Source organism: Ursus maritimus, unplaced genomic scaffold, assembly GCF_017311325.1.
Source record: "Ursus maritimus isolate PB19 unplaced genomic scaffold, ASM1731132v1 scaffold_23, whole genome shotgun sequence".
NCBI classification, from domain to species: Eukaryota; Metazoa; Chordata; class Mammalia; order Carnivora; family Ursidae; genus Ursus; species Ursus maritimus.
Window position 1 is genome coordinate 5,522,217 of NW_024424786.1, and position 13,717 is coordinate 5,535,933.

The 13,717-nt window shown below is 35.8% G+C and overlaps 1 protein-coding gene across 6 annotated transcripts in view; it reads right to left on the reverse strand.

The window, feature by feature from the left end:
- Window positions 1-13,069, reverse strand: part of SOX6 (SRY-box transcription factor 6) — a 578,685-nt gene extending 565,616 nt beyond the window's left edge. For all 6 annotated transcript variants that reach the window (XM_008708903.2, XM_040638855.1, XM_008708901.2 and 3 more), the window contains exon 1: window positions 12,833-13,069. The gene's annotated coding sequence lies outside the window, so the exon portion shown is untranslated. The remainder of the gene's footprint in view (window positions 1-12,832) is intronic.
- Window positions 13,070-13,717: the final 648 nt, after the last annotated feature.

Below are 13,717 nucleotides of genomic sequence, written 5' to 3' on the forward strand. Positions count from 1 at the left end.
AGTCTGTCCCTCTCTCATATTAGAGTCTTGTGAAAATGCCACACCACTGTTTTCTGAACCTCAATGCTGATAAATCTGTAGCCCCACTCCCTGTCTTAGGTTTCCAGTGGTTGGCTACATTCTTCACAGGGATCCTGTCCCAGGAGAGTATTCTCTAGAAACCATGCTTTTCCTCTTTGACCTATCATAACCATATCCATCTCTCCCATTTACTTTTCTATTTCACTGGGGTCCAAAGTGAGCTCACACATCCTAAGAGTACACTATAAATTTACTGATGTATATGTACTGCTTTAAAAGTAAGAAAAATTAATCCTTACTTAAATTTAAATACAAATTAACACCCTGGGTCTATATGTCAAACATTAATGTGTCACATCCTGTACTGGAGGAAAGAGAGGGGAGGGATTATGGATAATAATACCTAGTTTTTAACTAAAGTAACCTTGAACAAATGTTCAAGTGGTTTAAGAAGACCCTTCTAAAGAGACTATATAGTTTGGATAATATGAATAATATAGGCCTTCATGACAATAATACTGAGACTTAACTAACACTTGTACTGTAGTTGCAGCCTTTAGTGGCCACATTACAGGATATCTAGTATCACTAACAGTGTACCTTATCCTGTTGTACTTTGACATACTAAATAATAAGAATATGAAGCCATTACAATCAGTAAGATATTTAAAAACTAAGCATAGAGATATAAATTTTTGTAATGGCTGAAATTTTTCCAATAATATTTAAAATCATACAATACTCAATCCTTTATTTTACAAAATTTCACAAAACTTATGTTAAATGTTTAGAAACCTCTTCTGAAGTTCCTTAATTAGAAAAGACAAAAGGCCACACTATTAGAAAAGCACATGTTCTTCTTGCTGCTATTAAAATGGCTAAAACAATACACAGAAAACATGACGGCAACAAATTTAAATAAACTCCCTTGCTAAAAAATCAGAGCTGTCGCAGTGCATAGCTCTGGGTAACCATTTACCTAGAATGAAATGTGAACAACGTCCTCTAGGGTTATACGGTAAGCACTGCCATAGCGTTGGAAGTTGCATAGAAAACATGGCTGAAGATTTGAAAAAGAAACCTACGTCATGAAAACTAGGGATGTACTGTATGGTGACTAACATAATATAATAAAAAAATATTATTTAAAAAAAAAAGAAAGAAACCTACATCATGTAGGATGCCTCTTTTTCAGATAAATGAATGCATATATTTTTAACATGCCTCAGTTTATGATATTTGATAGGCAACTTCTGAGTGAGCCATTACAATAAGTACCAAAGAAGACATAATCTCAACAGTGTTACTTTTCTAAATAAAAATAATTTTTAGGGAAAACTGGTTAAGTGTAACCACTGGTGAAAGGTTACCCTAGCTGGACTAAAGGGGGGAAAAATAGGCATAAGATGACAGAGATAGCACCATGGACTTCACTAACTATATCGTTCATAGCCAAGCAATTGCAACACAATGTTGAAGCCAAGTACTGCAATGATGATGCAATCACTTTTTTAAATAAGACCTGTAAAACATAGTAAAAGCTTTACAATGCTTTGAAATGAAATGGGAAGTAACCATGAGGATTGTTTGTACCACCCAGAGGTTCCACTGCTTATCTCATAGAAAAGTTTCTAAACTTAAGGATTAGGAACAAAACCAAAAACAAAACAAAACAAAAAATAAAACTAGCGTACCAAATGTGCTGACCTTTCATGTGAGGCAAGAAGCTGTGTGTGTTACCAAGTAGCTAACTAGCTAGCTAACCAGATACTTACATATATACAAACCATCAAACAAACTTAATCTGTCTCTTCAAAGTAAAGGTGACATTTTATCAAATGAGAAAGTAAATGCTTTTCAAAACAGATTTGTGCTATGAAAAAGTATTTTGAAAACATATGTTTGAAAACGATTCCATCATAGTGTGATTTTGTTACCAAAAATTCTATGTCTACCATCTACAAAAACGCTCATCTGTTTTCAATTTTAAAATTGGCAACAGAGAATATTCTAACCTGTTTAATGATGTTCCAAAGAGTTTCAATGGGTTTTGAGTCCATTTATTAAAAAATATTAAAATGCTATGTCTTCAACTTCATTGCCAGAAACGACTGATTGCCATCAAGGAAGATTTTAACACATTTTTGCATATTTTGTATATAAGATTAATAAATTAGTAACACAATTTAGTAAGTGCAAATAATGATGTACTTCTTCAATTTGGATCCATTTTTCTTTTTGAAGTATAAGTTTCAGCTATGGCAGCATTAAAATCATGTAGTAAAGTAAACTGAACTTAGAAACAAACTTATAAATCATTTCATCATGAAGTGTTAAACTGACTTTTTAAAATAACAAAGAATGTTAAATTATAGGGTTTGGGGGAACCACAGTTAGTTTTAAAATATTATTTATTTTATCTATAACTCTTTCTTTTTAATATCAATTTATGAATGTTTTATAGCACACATTAGCACACTAGCCCACATATAACATGCTCATAAACATTTTGCTTATGATCTGCTCTATCCAAAAAGTTTGAAGACTTTTCTATTCTATCCTATTACAGAATTCTATTATAGTCAGAAGTTCTCCCAAATAAGCCTTAAAATTATCTTGCCGGAGGAATTCTTCCAGGCTCACCCTTAGCAACAATACTCTCAGGTCACCCTTGGGCTATCCAAACCATCTAAGATCTCTATTTCTTTCTCTCTTTAAGCATCCTAAATTCTGCTCCTTTCACCTCAGCTACTGAAAATGCTACATTCACCGTAATCAAGCAGGGAAGATATTCAAACAAACATTATATTAATAATCAAACATATTTATTTTTAAGATGCACTAGCAATATACTTATTTAACTTATTTAATGGAGGCTTTGAAACAATTTAGGGTGATCAAATAATTTGATGCCCTCTTACTAAATTTACTAAAATTATATTTGTGTTTTTATATTACATCAGATGTAAATTTGTTAAGTAAGCAAAACTAAAGAATATATAATCACAGCCTAAATAAAATTTAAAGGACATTGATTCAAATGTCCTATTTCTTTGGCATATTAGTAATAGAAACTAGTGTACATGCACATCAAAGAGGAAGAAGAAAATAACCTAAAGATGTAAAAGTGGTGCTAAGAAAATTCAGAAGAAAAAATTAGCATACAATATAGAGGGGTATACTTTTCCTTATACTTTATTCAAATAGCTCTTGGTAACTCTAATGAGTTTTCCATGTGGACATAACAAAGAAATTAAACACAAAAATACACAACTAAGTCATGGCTAATTATGATGAGCTCTTTGGAAAAGGTCCCAAGGTGTCATAATTAAAAGCTGAGCTATTTTTCATTCTTTCCCAGCCATGGCATAAATAAGAATTAAGAGTGCCCAAGTTCACTAGTCCCACCTAATTTAGGCTGTTATAGATATTCACCTCAGAGAAAATAAGCCTCTTACAAAATGCTATACAATTTAAATTCAGTGTACATGACCCTACCTTAGCATACCCGTAAATCACACAAACCTGTACAAAAATACAAGTGGAGGCCCTCTCTGGAACTGTTGTCTGCAAAAGTTTAAGGGGTCTAACCCAAGAAAAGCTAAAAATTTCTTTTAATAATGTCTTAGAATATTACATTAAAAATAAAAATGAAATATTACAATTTTAATTGTTCCAATATTTAAATTCTTCTTTAAACTTCAGTGTATCTATTTTCAATTCGACCTTTATAATGGGAAAGAACAATTTTCCTCCAGTGTGTATTTGGATCTTCAGACTCAAGAGTAATAAACGTTCCTGAGACTCAGCTAACTAATATGCTGTGTTCCAAGTTAGTTAAGCTTTGTTCAGTTGCTTTATGATTTCAATTTTTATTTTCTTTTTTTGGGGAGGGGAGTTGCTTCTTATTAAAGAAAAGTTCTAAAGGAAAGTTCTTAAAAGCATCATAACTAATTTAATATGACTAACGGATGTTTTTAAACTGTTCTATAGAACGTTTGTATCTTTTTTTCCTCCTTAGCTTCAGAGCCTTGCTTTTTAATGGAGAGATTTCATCATATTTTTCATGTCATGGATCAACACTGCAACTGTCCAGCATGCCAAAGCAGTGGTAAGAAAAATAATAGGTTAGGCCGTTAGAAACTAGAGCCATAAGTTCTCCAGCCTATGTGACCACCAAGCCCTTTTCAGAAAGTGATTATGTCACAGTCATATAAGCGCAAAACCTCAATAGGTGCATTTAATTTGAAGAAACAAGTCATTAAACACCAGAAAACATCTAAGCCAAAAACAGCAAAGAAGGCTTGTGGACTCAGAGAAAAGGTATTCAAAAAGTCATTGGAACATAAGATCCCAGACTACAAAACTGAAGAGGGTGGATTTAGCATCCCTATTTGAGAGTGATCAAAAGTGGAGAGGGGCAGTTGTTGTTACTACTGCTTTTGCTACTGTTTCGCTATCATCATTGTGAAACAATAATTTCAATTTCATCCAAAAATTCTGACTCACTCTACGGGCTATTTTATGTTCATATTATCCCTCAATAAAAAAGAAGTTAGGAACATGCCAACTCTATAGTTAGAAAAGCTTAATTACAAATGTGAGGCCCAAAGACCTGTAACAAATAAAGGAAATTCGGAAATAACACACAGATCTAAAAACTTCCAGGTATTGGCCTTTTTCTAAGACCATGTTTGCCAACTGAAAAAAAAAAATTTTTTTTTTTAAAGATTTTATTTATTTATTCGACATAGAAAGACAGCCAGAGAGAGAGGGAACACAAGCAGGGGGAGTGGGAGAGGAAGAAGCAGGCTCATAGCGGAAGAGGGACTCGATCCCGTAACGCCGGGATCACGCCCTCAGCCGAAGGCAGAGGATTAACCGCTGTGCCACCCAGGCGCCCCATATAGTGTAAGATATAAGATTTTATTAACTCATAGTACTGATCACCCATTCATATATTAATAAGCCACTTACTTTTAATACTTAGTTGAAGTATTCGAAGAAAAGCAGTAATCTGAAAAATTCCTCTGTACCTTAAAATGTACTCACAATGTCCTTGACCACAAAACTGAGCTAAGAGAAGTGTAGCAGTTAAGCTGCTGGCCTATGGCCACATCACATGCATGATCAGACATGGCCTTTCTAGGAGTCACGAAGACACAAATATGAGACTTTTCAATGTCATAACTATAGAATAATCAATAATGGTATCAAATATTTCCCACATGTCCAATGATCCTCAAGATGTTACGTCAAATAACCTATTCTTAATCATCCTTCAAGTCACAGCTCAAAGGCCACCTCCTACTAGAAGCTGTCCTTTACATAAGTACTTCTGCTCTTATACCTATCTCCATTATCACAACTAGCACGCTGCATAGAATCACCTATATTCATACCTCCTCACTGCATTTTCATCTTTGAAATCATGTAATCAAGTGATTCCCACCTTTTCCCAGCCAAGGATCCTTTCATTAATCTTCCCTGATGAACCCCATTTTTTGAGAGAGTTGCTTATAAAACTAGCCACACTTACCACATAAATCATTTTCTAATTTTTACTAATCAGAATATATAACTGATACCTAGTGTTTCTGATCAGCAAAATATTTTTCATTTATACATTGGTATATGGGAAATGCAGTGATGGTTTGGCTCTGGAAATAAGTATGAAGATAAAATAAATGAACATTGACATTATATAGAAGAGACTGGGGGGAAAAAAAAGGAGGGCCAAAAAAGCCAGCCCTAATTTATGACATACAAGCTTTGTTTGTAGTGAATAATACCCTGAAGCAAAACCCAATGGAAACATTTATTCATATCAGGTAGGAAGTTAGACAGTATGACTGGTAAGGTTATCTACCCTGCATGCCTTTTACTGAAAGAGGCAATGAATCAGAAAGCACTTTGAAAACTGAGTTCTATAAAATGTTAAGAGAATTAAAAATTAGCCTTTTCATGCCAAAGTTCTACTGACCACCTAATAATTGTCAAGTAACCCTAATACCATTGTCCAGTATCTTCAAATTGAATCTTCTCAACAACCCTATCATCTGGTAAATTCTATCACAATCCCATTTTAAAAATTAGGAAATCAAGACTTGAAGAGGTTGCATAACTTTTCCAAGGTCATACAATTAGTTTAGGAAATAAGACTCCAAAGGAAAGATTCAAGAAATAAAAATTCAGAGTTTAATATTGGTTTTCTCACACACAGGTCTATCATTCAAATGAAGAATATAGGTTTCCATTTTTTTCTTTAAATGAAACCAAAAGAAAGCAGATTAAGATGTGTATATTTGACACAAATAACTTCCTGATGTTAATCACTGAAGTATATAAACAAAGGAGATTATAAAATCTCATTCTTTGCAGGCTTTCAAAATAAAGAGACCTTCTTAACTGATCAGAATGGGTGATCAATACACCCTTGGGGAATGCAGGATGACAGACGAAATGATTTTGAAAGATCATTAGATCAAAATCTAATCTTAGAGTCCTTAGAATTGGAATTTTCTCAAATTTGAGAACTGGACATCCAAACTCTGCATTTATCCCAAGTCTCCAGATGACTAATGAATTCTGCTTTCTAGGAAAGAAGGGAAGGAACCCATAATCTCTGTATTTCATATAAGAGTAAAAGAAACAGACTATGTAATTCACCAAAGATTTCATAGCGAGTGCGTAGGGAAGCTGAAATGGGAAGCCCAATCTGTGTAATGATAAGCACAGTACTACTTCAACAGTAATTTCAACAGGTATTAAACATTTATTTTATACCAAGCCCTGAGCTTAGTGCTTTACATTCATTTATCTCATTTAAACCTCACAATAATCCTATGATGTAGATATTATCATTACTCCCATTTTAGAGATGAAGAAATGGAGGGTTAGGGATTACATCATGGATATATCACGGGTGGATAGGATGGCTGACTTCTAAATAGAAGAGGTTCAATGCCCATGGAGATAGCTAGAGATTATTTCTGAGAAAATAACACTGCTGGTCTTTGATATTCTTTTCCAAGAAAGAATGATGAGGGGCACCTGGATGGCACATCGGTTAAGCGTCTGCCTTCGGCTCAGGGCGTGATCCCAGCGTGGGATAGAGCCCCACATCAGGCTCCTCCGTTGGGAGCCTGCTTCTTCCTCTCCCACTCCCCCTGCTTGTGTTCCCTCTCTCGCTAGCTGTCTGTATCTCTGTCAAATAAATAAACAAAATCTTTTTTAAAAAGATTAAAAAAAAAAAAGAAAGAATGATGAATTATTCTCTCCTAGTTAGGAACATTCTTCTCCAGATCTACCAATGACCTGCTTAGCACCATGACAACTGCAGCTAAGTTTCCCCACCTACCAATATCAAAAATCTTTAATAGAAAGGAAAATCCTTAAAAAATAAACTTGTGACTTCAAAAATGCCCTTCAGGGTGCCTAGAACTTAGTAAGTGCTCAATCATGTTACCCAATGATCTGTTTCTAAAGTATGAAAGGAAACATTTGCAACCATGTCTCAGAATGAGTTCCACTTGAAATCTATGCTCATTATTTAAAAAAAAAAAAAAGAAAGAAAAGAAAAGAAAAAACCTGTTACATTTTCTTTTTTTCACATATTGTGCTTGTGTATTCGTGGAAAGTAAAGCATCTTTAATTTTCTTTGTCTACTTTTAAAGAACTACTTTTCAAAGAAGAGAAGAGATTGTGCTCAGTGAAGTCAAAATCACAAATAGCACTAAAGTCCCTTTTTGCATTTGAATGGATATATTAAAGATAGACAATTCAATTCATCTATTTAAGATGCCTAGAAACAACAAATTATTGAAGGCAGTAGGGATAATAGATCATGTAAAGGGTTATCTTGTGAGATTTTTAGAGAAGAAAGAGATCAAGGGAGAACTTGAAATGAGAGAATATAGAATATTTGCATAGATGCTAATATGCATATCACATAATGTACTTTGAATTTACCTTATATTTATCAAGCTTATTTATACAGGTCATCACCGAAAAGCATCAAATCAATATACTTAAGTAATTTTGATTCAAGATAGTTTAAAACACAAAAACTCTTAAAGAATTTCATAATATCACATTAGGCTTCTTCAAAACATGGTGCTTCAATCCAAAGAAATCTTTAAAAAGCTTTATAAACCAGGGGAGCTTAGTAAATAAAATATACCAGTGAATTCCTTGCTATATGTGCCAGAGTAGAATGTTCGTAGAGAAAAATAGGGAAATAGAAAATCTAGAAAATTACAGAGCAGCAAATTCAAGCTAGTTACCAAAGATGCAAAATGTTCTGAAATATATACAACAGTGGACTACCAATTGTTGGATTTTTCTAATTTCACTATTCAATCCCCAAATAATTACAGGTTAAGATACTAACCCAGTTCTTTATAAATAAAGCCAAACAACACCCTATAAATGCAAAAAGATAACTCTCTAGATAAAGATAAAGATTTCTATAGCTTCAAATGATTGTTTTTCAGTTGAAGTAGTACAAAAGAGAATGCCACTACACATTTTCATACCATTGAAAGGTAAAGAAGAACATTTCAGAATTCTTTAAACATTTTGAAAAGGAGTTTTCCCAATATTATATACTGGGCAGGTTAGGGAGGATTACTAAACATGTTGGTATTATAAAGTAGAAATAACTGGACATTTGATTTTTAAATGTGTTCTATTAGTTTATAATAGATGACAGCATCTACAATTAACCTCAGAAAATAATTCACATCATTCCTAAGGATGGAAGTTTTTTGAGTGAATAGTAAAATATGAGTAATACATAAGGGGTCTTAAAGGAGCAAGAAGAGATTCTGAATATAAACAAGGCATCATTCTGGTAAAAGGAAATACAAACAACTAGAATAAAAATAGTTGATGCACAAAAGCCATAATGAGGGGGTAGCTCAAAAAATAACTTCTACTTTGAATGGTTTGGATGAAATACAAATTATCTACAGAAAAGTGTGGACTGGCATAAATGTTTGTACAAAATTATAAGTGTATTTCAAGAAGTATGCAAGAGGCAACCGCCTGCATGATGCACAAGGTCCCGGCAATGCTCTGCTTAAGTGCTAGTGCACAGAGTCCAAACCACTGCATTTTAATTACCATGCAGCCTCAGATATATTGCCTTTGATATGGAAATGTTCTTGTTCTCTCATCTTCACATATGGTCTCATGCACAGAAATCTTTATCTGATTCATAAAAAATAAACTAGAATCCAATCTCAACACCTGACCTCAGTGCTTAGAAGTTTTTTACTAAGCATGGTGTCACTATAAAAAGAATGGCTAATATTGGTGTAAAGTTGGATATTTTGAGCGACGATATGAAGGATTTACAGTTAAGAACTGAATTGATACTGCTTCTCTGAGGTTTTAGGATTTCATGTTCCCTTTTTTGAGACTACCACAGATTTGAGGAAAAACAGACCAGTACCCTTTTTTGGAGGTGAGAGAGTCTGTAGTAGATTTAAATGATATTCCATCTTACAACCTCCACCCACATTCTTCAATTGATATTTTTATCCAAATTATAACAATGGATATTTAAAACTTGAGAAGCTCTATAAAAAGCAATGACACAACTTTAAAATTATTTCCAGTTTGACCAAATGTCTAAACAAAATAATAACCTAAAAAGCTTTTACCCTCTTCCACAGAACAAGGAAAATAAAAACACACTTCCTATAAATGGATAAAAAATATATAATGAGAGGATGATGAAAGTTTCTGATATAACTCTTATCAAAACAGTTAGTTCTCAGATCACAGTTGAAGAATATCAGGCAAAAAGGATATGCTACATATTTAAAATGCACTTACATCTAATAAAAATTGCTTTTCATAGGCTATACCGGAGTGCCAGCTTTTTTTTTTTAACTTGAGTATGCTGAGATTCATAATATAATCTAATCAGTAGAAAATGTGTAGTTAGGATGAAAACAGAATGTTCAATATATCATTTTCTTTTTTAGGAAAAAATATAATAGGAGAGAGCCATATTTCTTAAACAATAAGCAATTCAAATGCAAAGACAGTCCATTTCTTCCTCTAAAAGGCAATGAATATTTGTTTACTTATTAGCAGATTTCTGAAATAAAATTTGTTCTCACATACCCACATAACTTGATCATTCTGAAATAATCTAGATTGATTTTATAAAAAAACAGGAATATGACCCATCTAACTTCATGACAGCAGATAATACGTCCCATCTGCGAATCATCTTGCTCTATGTTATCTGTGTTTTATCATTTCTAGTACCTGTCTGTGCCTGATATGGTACTCTCAGACACATTAGCTGGATGGAATGTTTCACTTGACTTCAAAAACATCAATTGATATATATGCACCCCAAACTATATTTAAACAAATAGCTCTTAGATCAATCAAAGTTTTAGTTGTACTGTACTATTCTTTTATATAATGCTGTTTGTAAATAGTGAAAAAGTATATATGAATTGTCTCACAAGAGAATTATTTTAAACTTAGATATATAATCTAAGAAAACTGAAAAGTACAGGAAATACTGAAAGGGTTAAAGCCAATGTATATTAAACCTTGTTAAAAGGAAAATTCATTTATTCTAGTACCTATTATACTAATTGAAAGGGAATTATTTAAAACATCACTAATTTCTTCCATATAAGATGTGTAGCAATTTCATCAGGGGCCACCACCCAATAATTCCTAAAAGTCAAATAGAAACAGACATAAAGTCTCAATAATGACACCAAAATATATCATATATGTATTTAAAGTAATACACTTTAAGACCCTATAAAAGAAAGATTTGCTAAGTATGTTAACATATTTTAAATGTATGCTTTTCCCTTACTTAAAAAAAAATCTGCTGTTTTCTGCTACTAAAGAAAAAATATCCAACAGACAGTATGATATTCCTATTCAATGTTACCTCTTCAAGGTATTCAGTTAGTGAATTCATTATAGAATAGAATCAGCTGAAGGTATAGATATTGATACTGCTTTATTATTCAATATATTTTACACTTATATTTATAGTATAATGTTGAGTGTTGCAGTTACACAATATACTATTGTAGTAGTCTGTATCATGTTCCATAATAATAAACTTATAAATATTTTTGCTTTTTAAAAAATACATATACTCTAAGAGAAAGTTCCTTATCATCACTTCCCAAACAAAAACTAAGAACAACAATAAAACAGGATAAATTATAAATAAAAAACCATCTAGTTTTGCCATTATAAGTAAAGGAACACGGTGGGAGAGCAGAGAAGAAAGGAGGTGTTGGTGGTACATGAGAAAAGTGACCGGGGATGTCAGTTTGCCTAAGGAATTAATGACCTATCACTTGTCTGGATACTGGTTTCTTACTGCCTTTGGTCATAAACTAGATCTAATATGTGCGGTGCATACTTGCTTGCTTTCAGAGTCTGAAGGATTTTTTTTTTTTTTTGGTTGTTTGTTGTTCTTGGTCTTGTTGTTCTTGTTGTCGTTTTAGAATAGGAATAATCCCTCTTTATTTATGAGGTTTTCAAAAATGTAGGAGAAAAAAATCTACATGTCATTTGGCCTACTATCCATGTGCTCACATGTGTGTATTCAGGAAGATATTCTCAAAAGTATATAGATAATTCATTTATGATCTGGTAGAGTTTTTAAAAATTCAGTCATAAGTTTTCCTCTACTAAAAGAAAATGAAATATTTCACTGGTTCAATAAAGAGCAAATGCAAATAAATTGTGTCCCCCACCTCCCACCAGACAGGTGTATTCTTGCTGCCATAGAAAAGCTAACACTATCCCACTAAACTTGTGGAAGATTTAGGACGTTTGCTTGTTTGTTTTACAATAAAGAGAATCTTCTAGTAGGTATCAGGCATAACTGAGTGGCCTAGGAACAAGGGGAGGAGGGAGACTGTTGAAAGTACCTAATGCTGAGAGTTGAATTCCATGGTTACTGCACAGGGTGAAAGAGGGAAAGTCAGGTTCATGGCTACAGAAATCTGGTCTCCACCAGAGAATGCAGGCTAAAGCTGACCTGAGGCTGGGATCTGGGAAGCTAGGTAGGAAGTTCAAGCACCATTCTGGGTACGAGAATACAAGGCACTGCTCCTAAGAACTCCAGGCTGAACAAGAGTGATACAGGAAGAGACTGCAGATCTTTCCAGGCTTGCCCCCACAGTGAACACTAGCAGCCCCAAGCGGCTAGGCCTGAAGGGGGAAAATAGAAGCTGCAATCAGGGCACAGAAACTCTCAGACCCCTAGCTTGGGGGTAGGAAGGAGCACACAGACAGGTGAACAGTCCAAACTAGAAGCCTAAAGCCCCTACCCAAGCCAAGATACAATATCAAGCCGGGGCTGGTCCTACTGGATTAGTGCAGATAGAGGGGCACTAGCAGACCTTCCCCATGGAAGGGTTATGGAAAAGACTTATACTGCCAGATTTTACTCTGCATCTCCTTTCCCCATTCAGTCTGTAGCCTGCTGCTGCTGTCCCATTTACCCCTCTAACCAGCAGTTCCCCCTCAGCCGAAAAATAGAGGAAACAGGAAGAGATGGGGGAGAAAAAGAGAAGAGAAATCAAAGACAAGACTACATTGGCACAGTCTTCCCTGGTGCCAGGGCCTTTCAGGGCTGTCCTGGTAGGTTCGGCCTTCCCTCAGGAATCCTGTAGCCCCGAACAGATTTGAGTGGACCAGGTCCGCCAAGCCCGTGCCTATGGGCCTCGGGGATGAGGTGCTGAGTGGGCAAGCTAATTATACATGTGGCATTTGGGCAGCCGACCGTCCAGTGACACCTTACCTTATGAGGAAACGTCAACCCCAGCAACTGTTCAAAACAAAATGCCATCGCGGGATCAGCTTCGCAGGCTCTTGGCCGGTTCAGGATTGCTTTTCCCACAGCCTCTCGCACTTAGTGCAAGAATGTGCCCTGGGGAGGCCAGCTGTGGGCGGGCGGACCAGCCAGGGTGGGGGGGACAGGCGGGGCGGTCCTTGCCAGGTGTCCGTCCTGTCCCCCCTCTCCACGGACCGGCTTGCAGACCCGACCACTTGACCTTTTTATTCACCAAACCCACCTCCTAGAAATAGACTGGGCGGGGCTGTATCTGTTCTCCTTGGGACCGGGGAAAAACCTGGGCATGTGACTATAAAGGGCAGAAGACAGAAGACCCTGGGGAGGCGGGGGAGAGGGGAACTCTTGCATCCCGACTCCACTGGGCTGTTGTCTGGGCCACCCCGCCAGGGCCAAAAGCCTGGCCGCCGAGTGAGCGCCCGGGTCCAGCGCCCCGGACAGGGACGTCATCCGAGCGCCCCATTGACAGTGCAGCGGGAGGTCCCGAGCCCAGCCCAGTTTGCCGCAGCCACGGCTTTGGGCCATCTCGAGACCTAAACTTCAAGCACGGCCCTCGGAGGAGGTCACACACACAGAAGTAGCCAGGGACAGCCCATCTCGCTAACAGCCCAGCCCCACCAGCACAGTCGAAGACTTATTTTTAGTCCCCAAATAGGGGCAGCATTAAATATCTGGTAATTCATACAAGCAAACCTTTTCAAACTTGGTCAGCCTAAGAGAGCTTAAATAAAACTGAAAACACGCAGGCAACAACCACCTTTTATCTGCTCGGAACACACCAATTCTCTTTTTATCTGAAAGCTCCGCGGAGCGCCGGGGAAACGGAGCTAATCT